Source organism: Sus scrofa, chromosome 2 (genome assembly GCF_054392235.1).
Source record: "Sus scrofa isolate SSC_HxYL_T2T_F1_AM1 chromosome 2, Sscrofa_HxYL_maternal_Yorkshire_Landrace_v2.0, whole genome shotgun sequence".
NCBI lineage: Eukaryota > Metazoa > Chordata > Mammalia > Artiodactyla > Suidae > Sus > Sus scrofa.
In genome coordinates, this window is record NC_139384.1 from 136701748 (window position 1) to 136712497 (window position 10750).

The window sequence follows — 10750 nt, forward strand, 5'->3', positions numbered from 1 at the left end:
TAGTCAAGACTGTCCCTCATGAAAAGATCAGAGCATCACTCTTGCGTGTTTCCCTCTTACCCTGAAAATGCTTTTGCATATTTTATATAGCAGAGAGATTGCAAGGCATATGAGAAAATGCAATATGCAGGGGGGGAAATTGCTTAAACTTAGAAAGGCAAATCATCAAGTTTTGCCAGTAACTTATGTATACAATAGTTCAAAGTATGAACCCCATTTTACATACCATTACCATTAAAAACTGAACTTGTACCAGCCCACGCCTGAGGAAATAGCAGTAGATGAGATGGAAAATTCCCTCCTCTCATGGAGTTTTTATTCTAGTGGCAGGGATTGAGTTACTTGAGATGGGTAATGAGGAAAGCTGTCTGGTAGAGACGGGGTGTTAGCTGACTAACAAGGAGACCTGCAGGCAGATGGTGTCTCGTGAGGAGAACTGTGAATATTAAGAAAGCAAATGAACACGGCAGAAATGCTCAGGAGACTTTCCAGCTCTGGTAGGCCTTGTAGTTCATGGCAAGGACTTAATGAGTGTGATGGGAAACTACTGGAAATTTTTTTTACCTTTTTTTTTAATTGAAGTGTGGTTAATTTACAATTTGTTAGTTTCAGGTATATAGCAAAGTGATTCAGATATGTATGTATGTATATATGTATATATATTCTTTTACAGATTGTTTTCCCTTATAGGTTATTACAAAATATCAAGTATAATTCCCTGTGCCGTAGAGTTGGTCTTTATTGATTATCTATTTTATATATAGTAGGGTGTATCTATTAATCCCAGACTCCTAATTTATCACCCATACTTTCCCCTTTGGCACCCAGAGTTTGTTTTCTATGTCTGTGGGTCTATTTCTGTCTTATATATACATTCATTTATATCATTTTTCAAAGAATCCACGTATAAGTGATATCATATGACATTTGTCTTTCTCTGGCTCATTTCATTTAGTGTGGTAATCTCTAGGTCCATATACGTTGTTGCGAATGGAATTACTTCATTCTTGTTATGACTGAGTAATATTCCTCTCTGTGTGTATGTACCACATCTTCTTTATCCATGCATTTATTGATGAACATTTAGGTTGCTTCTGTTTCTTGACTGTTGTAAATAGTGCTGCAGTGAACATTGGGTGCATGTATCTTTTCAAATTGTGGTTTTCTCCGGATATATATAAGCCCAGGACTGGGATTACAGGATCATATGGTAGATCTATTTTTCGTTTTTTAAGGAACATCCACACTGTTCTCTGTTGTGGCTGCACCATTTTGCAGTCCCACCAACAGTGTAGAAGGGATCCTTTTTCTCCACACCCTCTCTAGCATTTATTATTTGTAGAATATTGATAATGCACATACATTCTGACTGGTGTGAGGTAGCACCTCATTGTAGTTTTGATTTGCATTTCTCTAGTAATTAGTGATGTTGAGCATACCTTTTGGCCATCTATATGCCTTCTCTGGAGTAATGCCTGCTTAGATCTTCTGCCCATTTTTTGATTGGATTGTTTGGGGTTTTTTTATATTGAACTGCATGAACTGTTTTTGTATTTTTGGAAATTAATTCCCTGTTGGTCACTTTATTTGAAAATATATTCTTCTATTCTGTGGACTGTCTTTCATTTTGTTTATGGTTTCCTTTGCTGTGCAAAAGTTTTTAAGTTTAATTAAGTCCTATTTGTTTGTTTGTTTTTGATTTCCATTACTCTAGGAGATGGAGCCAAAAATATATTGCTGAACTTTATGTTGAAGAGTGTTCTACCAATGTTTTCCTTTTTGTTCTACCAATGTTTTTCCTATAGTATCTGGTTTTATATTTATGTCTTTAATCCATTTTGAGTTTATTTTTTTGTGTATGGTGTTAGAGAATGTTCTAATTTCATTCTTTTACATATAGCTGTTTAGTTTTCCCAGCACCACTTTTTGAAGAAACTGTCTTTTCTCTATTGTATATTCTTGCTTCTTTTGTCATGGATTAATTGACCATAGGTGTGTAGGTTTATTTCTGGGCTTTCTTTCTTTCTTTTTTTCTTTCCTTCTTTCTTTCTTTCTTTCTTTCTTTCTTTCTTTCTTTTTTTAGGGATGCCCCTGCAGTATATGGATGTTCCCAGGATAGGGGTTCAATCAGAGCTGTCAGCTTACACCACAGCCACAGCAGCGCAGGATCTGAGCCACATCTGTGACCTACATCACAGCTCATGGAAATGCCACATCATTAATCCATTGAGTGAGGCCTGGGATTGAACCCACATTCTCGTGGATACTAGTTGGGTTCATAAACTGCTGAGCCATGATAGGAACTCCTCTGGGAACTCCTGCTGAGCCATGATAGGAACTCCTCTGGGAACTCCTGCTGAGCCATGATAGGAACTCCTCTGGGAACTCCTGCTGGGCCATGATAGGAACTCCTCTGGGAACTCCTGCTGGGCCATGATAGGAACTCTATCCTGTTCCATAGATCTATATTTTTGTTTTGGTGCCAGTACCATACTGTTTTGATAATTGTGGCTTTGTAGCATGGTCTGAAGTCAGGGAGCCTGAGTCCACCTCCGGTTTTCTTTCTAATGTTTGCTTTGGCTATTCAGGGTTGTTTGTGTTTCCATACAAATTTTAGGATATTTTATTGTAGTTCTGTGAAAAATGTCACTGGTAAATTGATAGGGATTGCATTGAATCTGTAGACTGCCTTGGATAGTACAGTCATTTTTCTGATATTTATTTTGCAGTCCAAAAATAGGATGTATCTTTCCATCTGTTTCTGTCATCTTTGATTTCTTTCATCAGTGTTTTATAGTTTTCAGAGTACAGGTCTTTTGCCTCCTTAGGTAGGTTTATTCCTAGGTATCTTTTAGTGTTTGTTGAATAACTTTAAAAAATATATGCTTCTTGTTCATGTGTTAATTTTGTAAATGAACCTAAGTGACCCATCAAGGTTAGTGAGCAGCTGGTGGAAGAGTTTCATTGTCACCAAGGTGCCTCACCTGCCAACATTTTTCCCTGTGCCCTGCAATTACAGTTTTTTCATTTTACTCTTTTTCTCTTACCATGCATTCAGTTTTTCATTGTTTTCTTCTTGAAATAATACTCCTATTTAACATATCTGGAGGAAACTTTTTCAGGCAGTATGAATAATATTTACAGGGTTTTCCGTGGTAAGAATGAGGACATGGAGGAGCATGTATATCTGGGACCATTTGTATCAAAAATGCAGATTTTAAAAAGTATTTTATATTTGTGTATGCATAAAGAAACTCTGGAAGAAATGAATGAGTGGGCACAATATGTGGATAGTTGTTTAAAAAGAGGATGAATATAAAACGGTTCATTTTAAAACTCTACCGCTGTGGCTCAGCAGTAACAAACCCAACTAATATCCATGAGGATGTAGGTTCAACCCCTGACCCTGCTCAGTCGCTTAAGGACCTGGCATTGCCATGAGCTGAAGCATAGCATGCAGACGCTGCTCAGATCTGGCAGTGCTGTGGCGTAGGCCAGCAGCTGCAGCTCCAGTTCGACTCCTGGCCTAGAAACTTCCATATGCCACAGGATGTGGCCTGAAACAGAAAAGAGAAAGAAAAAAAGGAAAACTCGAAAAACACATTTTTAAATTATGTAATGGTATCCCTTACTCAATAAATAGCAAAATTTAAAACTTTTCAAACAAAAAATAAAAACAATATATTTACATTAAAAACTGCCTTATCTATATGCCATAATAAAAATAATTAAACTTTAGATTTAGGTAGAAACTAGTAGTGGGACAGGACCACTAACCTGAAGAAAGATGTATTTAGTCTCCATAAGCAATAAGTCAGAAGTCTTTCTAACACTGTCAGGTAATCAGTATGTCACAGCTTTCCCCCATGAGGGGAAACAAAATCTAATGATCATTGACTCCATCTGAAAACAGCCGAAATCACATCAACAGATGGGTGACTGTCAATTAGCCATTTGTTAACCAGTGTGGATGTCTTGGCAGCTCTCACGCAACCTCAACAAAATGAAGGTAGGAAGGCATGAACAAGGATGAGGGGATGAGTTCTCCTCGATGTCATTTTTAATTTTTCTCAACAACTTATATTCTTGATAGAAAAATAATTTTAATGGGAAAATTATAACCAGAGAAAAAGAGACTCTTATCCAACGTAAGTGGAGGCCTTTTCGCCAAGACTCTTATAGGTTGCTAGGTTTCTCAGAAGAGTTACCTTTTTTACTTTAAATATGCTAATATCAGAAATATCAAAGGAAGAAAGTATAGCCTTAAGTAACTCTTTGTAATTGTTACAATTATAAGCATATTATTAATTTATAATAAAATTTATTCAGTGTTTCTCATCTGATAGCATTGGTTTTCATGCCAATTTCTTCAGTATAAACTAACAAATGTTAATGTTCAAGGGCAAATCTTAAGGTTTAAACTAGGGAAAACTACGTACAAAAGTTCACCTCCTTTAGACCAAAATGTACAAGAAGCACCAAGATGTTTTTAAAAAGTGCAGATTCTAAGGCGTGTGTCCATAAATTCTAATTGAATGGAACAGAGGTCTGGTCAAGGAGGTGAATTTTAGTAAGTGCTCCAGAGGATTCATCTGAAGAGTGCACTTTAGGAAAAACTCTCCTGGAAAAAGAAATTTAAATTACTCTTCTTTAAATGTGTTAAAGAAAATGAACATCTCAGTGCCTAAAAATGTAGTGCCAAAGCAAGGTACAATATTTTAATATCCTCAAATTTTTATAGGACAGGCCTGTAGATTCTAGATCCAGTGTTTCTCTAACTTTAATGTGCATAACAATCCCCTGGGGATCTTGTTAAAATGTTGATTCTGATTCATTAGGTCTGGTGCAGGTCCTGTGATTCGGCACATCTAATAAGCTCCCAGGTGATCCTGATGCTGCCAGACTGTAGGTCGCATATTGAGCAGGGTTCTAGATAGTGGTACTCAAACTTCAGCATGCCTCAGAATCACCTAGTCCAAGCACAAATGGCTACCCCTACCCACATTTCTGATCCACATGACCACAGAGGCAGAAATTGGACTGATGTGCTTACAAGTCAAAGAACACTGGCAGCCACCAAGAGCTCGAGAAGGCAAAACATGTATTCTCCCCTAGAGTCTCCAGTGGAACCCAGCCCACTCCCGACACCTTGACTCTGGGGGGAGGGGGTAGAATTTGCATTTTTTAACAGATTCACAGGTGACAATGACCCGGCTGATCCCAGGACCACACTTTGTAAATTACTATTCTAGGCCATAGTCTTGGGGAGGTATTATCACTGAGAAATGTCTTTCTGAACTTAGATTTTTCTTTTCTCAACATCTCTAAAGAGGGCTGGCAAACAGCAAAAACAAGGTATCTCCACAGGTCTCAGAGAAGATCCCAATCACTGTCTTCTCTTATTTCCCCTGTTTGGTATTTTTGGAAACAGAAGGGACATGAACAGTAAAGTGCAAGTCTTCAATTTAAAACAGATGAATAAAGACTCATTTTAGGCAGTGATAACAGTTTGTGCACTTGAAATTTATAGCTGATTTGTATCTTAGTACAAAGCTTTGAAATGATGTCACTTTACTCTAAAATCTGTAACCTAATGACTGTCAGACACAACTCCCTCTAGGGAGGCACTTATAGAATGGGAGCGGGTGAATTTGGGCTGACAAGCTCTTTCCATCACCTTCCTGAGACTCCAATTAGTTATTTTGGCTAGAAAGTCCTCTCTTGTGATGGAGCATGCCAGCATGTGTATGAGGCTTGTCACCACCATGACACAACTGAGCAATGCATGAGGTGATACAACCACCCACAGACTTCCGTGAAGAACTTGAAATTTCCACTTTTTTTTTTTTTTTTTTTTTTTTTTTTTTGCTCCTTTGAGTTAAAGAATTAAGGGTCTTGTTAAAATGTATTTTATCTTGTAGGGCTAACCTGTAGACATCACTCATCTCCACCTTGGCTTGAATGCATTCATGTAGTCAACAAATACCTTTAAGTACCCACTACATGCCAAACACAAGTCTTGGCACTGGAGAGAGTGCAGTCAACAAGAGTGACGAGATCTCAGCTCACCTGGAGCTTACACTGAAGGTGAGGAGGGAGCTAGTAAATAAACAAGAGAACAGCACCATTTCAGAGAGAGGTAAATGATGTGGAGCAAATAAAATAGTGTGAGATGATTTTTAGAAAAGACTGCTCTGCATTGGATGGTCAAGGAAATTTCTGTGAAAATGTTATTAGTGAGCTAAGATATGGTTGACAAGAAAAAGCCAACCATGGTGTTCATCAGATTACCTATTCATCACTCACTATTTTAGAACATACTTAGGGCATAAGAGACAATTTTTGATGAGGGAGGAAGGCGAAATCACGAAAGTCTAAAGAATTGGGTGCTGCTTTAGAAACAGGACTGGTAGACGTGTGGGCTGCCCTAGAGGCCCTGGGTTTCCAGAAACTGTATGAGGGCATGAGTTTTTCTGGAATGGGTTATATTCTGAGCCACACCTCTTAACTACTTTTAAACTTTGTGCATTAAAAATAGTCAAGCTCCAATCTGGTGAGATTCTAACCCCAACTGAATCATTGCAGTGGTGAAATACTTAATTATTTTCAGGTTTGAACAGTTGTGAGACCGAGTCCCACAGGCACACACTTCAAAGACTTGGCAATTGTTCTCAGTCTTTCCATTTCTGAAGCAACAAAGAGCTGCCCTGAACTTTTGCCAGTCTGGACAACACAGTCAGAGTTTACTAAGGACCCCCGCTAGGCAGTGCCATGTCTGAGGTTCTTCAGTGAATTCAAAAGAAAATATACAGGAGTTCCCATTGTGGCTCAGTGGTTAACGAATCTAGGAACCACAAGGTTTCAGGTTCAATCCCTGGCTGTGCTCGGTGGGTTAAAGATCCGGCATTGCTGTGAGCTGTGGTGTGGGTCGCAGATGCAACTCGGATCCTGCGTTGCTATGGCTCTGGTGTAGGCCGGTGGCTACAGCTCCGATTCGACCCCTAGCTTGGGAACCTCCATATGCCGTGGAATCAGCCCAAGAAATGGCAAAAAGACAAAAAAGAAAAAAAAAGAAAGAAAATATATGGCAACCCAACATGCCAGCCCAAAGTACACCCTGCATCCCACTCCCTCCCCCTCTGCCCCCCCCCCTTATCACCTACTGGATTCCAGTTTCTTCTCATCATTCATTTGGCTAAATTCAACTTTAAAGGCAGGTAGAAGTTTCTAGTCATTCAAGGATAACATCTTGCTGCTTGGTTTGTCATTCTTAAAGTTTACTGTCAAAAGGTGTGGCACTTGGGTGTTTCTGTTGTGGTTCAGTAGAAACGACTCTGACTAGTAACCATGAGGATTTGGGTTCAATCCCTGGCCTTGCTCAGTGGGTTAAGGATCCGGCCTTGCCATGAGTTGTGGTGTAGGTCACAGACATGGCTCGGATCTGCGTTGCTGTGGCTGTGGTGAAGGCCAGCGGCTACAGCTCTGATTTGACCCCTAGCCTGGGAACTTCCATATGCTGCAGGTGCGGCCCTAAAAAGCAAACAGAAAGAAAGAAGGAAAGGAAGGAAGGAAGGAAGGAAGGAAGGAAGGAAGGAAGGAAGGAAGGGAAAGAAAGAAAGAAAGAAAGAAAGAAAGAAAGAAAGAAAGAAAGAAAGAAGAAAGGAAGGAAGGAAGGAAGAAAGGAAAGAAAGAAAATGAAAGAAAGAAAGAAAGAAAGAAAGAAAGAAAGAAAGAAAGAAAGAAAAGGAAAAGATGGATGTGGCACTTGATGTTCTGAAGAGCTTCCATTCCTAAGAGGAGAAAATAGGAATGGCTGGGGTGGCAATTGTCACTTCCAGCATTGGCCTCGGTTAAATGTGTGATGAGGTCCTCTTCCACCTGCTCTCCTTTATTATTTTTCATACTCTCCCACACTATTCCCAGTGCCCACTTTTATATTTGTCCTCAATTACACTATTCCAAAATTCTGAAAAACTTTTCATTCTCCTTTCATCATCCCATTTTACCTCTTTCCCATTCCTTCAAACCCCCACTAGGTAACTGTTACTCTGAAAAGTTAATTCTAGAACAGTGATACTCAAGGGGTAAAGCCCCTACTAGCAGCATCAGCCTAACATGGGAATTTATAAAAATATAAATACCTGCCCAGACCCAACCTAATGAATTCTGGGACCAGGAGGTAGTAAGCTGTGTTTTAGATGCACTTTGCATACATTTATGATTGAGAAACACTGTTTGGGGGTATAAATAAGAGATAGTTGATTATTGTCACTTCCAGATGTCATGTATCCACTTTATTTATTTATTTTTTCATGTATCTGCTTTTTAAAGAGGCCTTAGAGGGAGTTCCCATTGTGGCTCAGCAGTAACAAACCCAACTATTATCCATGAGGATGTGGGTTTGAGTCCTGGCTTCACTCAGTGGGTCAGGCATCTGGTGTTGCTGTGAGCTGGGGTGTAGGTCATAGATGTGGCTCTGATCTCCCGTTGCTATGGCTGTGGTGCAGGCCAGCAGCTGCGGCTCCGATTCAGCCCATAGCCTGGGAATTTCCATATGCCTCAGGTGTGGCCATAAAAAGCAAAAAATAAAGAGGCCTTGGAAGTCCTATTCTAAAAGCATGGCTCTTTGAAGACTGGGGAGAAGATATTCTATTGTGTACCATTAACCATCCTACATAGTAGCTGCTGGCACCCAAGGCCCTTAGAAGAGCACTGATGACAGAGAGGCTAGTTTCAAACAGGGACCTCTGAATTACACTCAGAAACCATCAGAACATCTTGACTGATGTTCATGACAAGTAGATTAGAATACCGTGGCTCTCGGCCACAGCCCCAGTGTTGAGGAGAGAGAGAAAAAGTGCTCCTAAAACATCCTCCCTTGCGATGCTACTGGCCCACCTCTAATGACACATCATTTATTGAATGTGAAAGGAGGTCTGAGGTGGGCAAGGTGTGATGACCTGGCAATTTATTTTACTTCTTGGTGTCACAGACATGTTTCTGCGGGCTCGGTGGGGTCAAAGAACTTAAAACGTTATCTAGAATAAGACAAACGTAATTTTTGTCTTGCTTTATTCTTCTACTTTTTTTTCTTAATGATTAATTAAGAGACATTCCTCTACTTGAGAAATTTGAGATGAGGCTGTACCAACCATCTTAATCATTCATAACAGCTAATGTCTACAAAAGAAAGCCTGCCTGGGAACTCAGGGGCCAGAATTTCCAGCTGAGGAGGAATTTTACTAAGCCATATGTACACCCCCCAAAAAAATCTTTTCTGTACAGTAACATCCTCCCAGGCATAAATTTTCCATCAGGATTCGGCCTTCTCTATAAAGTCATTTAGGGTGATGCGTCTTCTGTCTGGCAGCGTTTGAAAGTCAAGCAAACAAGCCTTCCAGGGCTCACGTTGCGTTAAGAAAACATTTTCTGCATGACATTTAGGGCCAAATTAGGGACCAAAGTCCTCATTCTTTTACTCAAGACTAGGTTTATGTCTCCACAGGCAATGTGAAATGGAGTGTGGAGAAATGATCTCATGAAATAAATTAATTTAGACAGGATGCTTGGTTTGTTCATGCCCCATGGAGAGGATGTGTGAGTGTGTGTGTGTGTGTGTGTGTGTGTGTGTGTGTCCACACATGCACGCCCAAGCATGTGGGTTTAAGAGCAGGTTAGGGAAAGAGTAACAATGAAGATATGAAGGAAAAGAGCTCTTCACAGGGGTAAGATGAGGCTTTTCCTCTAGACTCAACCCCTTACCCACCATGCGACCTTGGTCAAGCCTTCTGGTAGCCTTTGTTTCCTTGACTGTTCGATGATTTTATGAGACTCATTTGACTACTTCCCAGGGTCTTGAGAAATAGAAGGATAATTAACAAGAGTATTCCATAGTGACACAGCAAAGCTCAACGTTACTGTTATTAACTGTCTCCTCTCAGAGTTTCCCCCCACCACCCAGGTCTAGAGAGACACGCTTTCTGGGGTTCATGCTGACACACCAGGGCTTTGACCTTTCCTTCTCTCCCACCTGGACCTTGGAGGCACACACTTACCACCTCCAGATGAACTCGCTGTCCCAGTAATGATCCCCATCGTAGCCACCTCCAGAGCAAGATATCAGAAGAGGAAATTGAATCTGAACTTCTCACATGGAAGGCCAGGGCATTAGTCATGGTGAGCACACCAGGGGTTTTTCATCCGAGTTTGACTGCTTGGGTTTATGAAATCTCTTTCATTTTGCATCAGGAGATTCCAAGTTTTGTATATTTATTATCCCTCTCATTATTTCACAGCCAGCAGCATATTTTACTTGTAGCCGTGCCTAACTTGGAATAATTTTTGAAACCGCAGTGCTTCTGAGGCATGGCTTACTGGGGTACCAGCAAGCAAACCTCATTCTATTAACAGACTGGGTTAAATATTGCTTACATTTGTACCCGGTACGTTCTGCCACTTCAGCATTTTTTTTTTCCTTAACAACAATTAGAGAACATGGGGAGAGTCCAACCTGGGCCTCCCCATCCCCCTACTTCCACCTTGTCACAGTCTGAAGGAAGCTGGTATAAATAGAATTTATGTAACTCCAGGTATTCATACTGAAAAGTATTGACCATTGAGTGGCAATGACAATAACCGTTGCTTTCACGGCAAATGTACTTCTGTGAAATATAATACCAGCTTGCCTCTGCCTCTGTCAAGCCACAGTCTACTCTTAAAAAAATTAGTGTCCATGGGTGGTTGTCAATAT

The 10750-nt window shown here is 40.2% G+C and overlaps 1 long non-coding RNA gene across 2 annotated transcripts in view; it reads right to left on the reverse strand.

The window, feature by feature from the left end:
- The window catches only part of LOC146405710 (uncharacterized), a 75566-nt gene extending 65206 nt beyond the window's left edge, over positions 1–10360 (reverse strand). For both annotated transcript variants that reach the window (XR_014838667.1, XR_014838666.1), the window contains exon 1: positions 10056–10360. This is a non-coding gene — a long non-coding RNA (uncharacterized LOC146405710). The remainder of the gene's footprint in view (positions 1–10055) is intronic.
- Between the last annotated feature and the right edge of the window lie 390 nt (positions 10361–10750).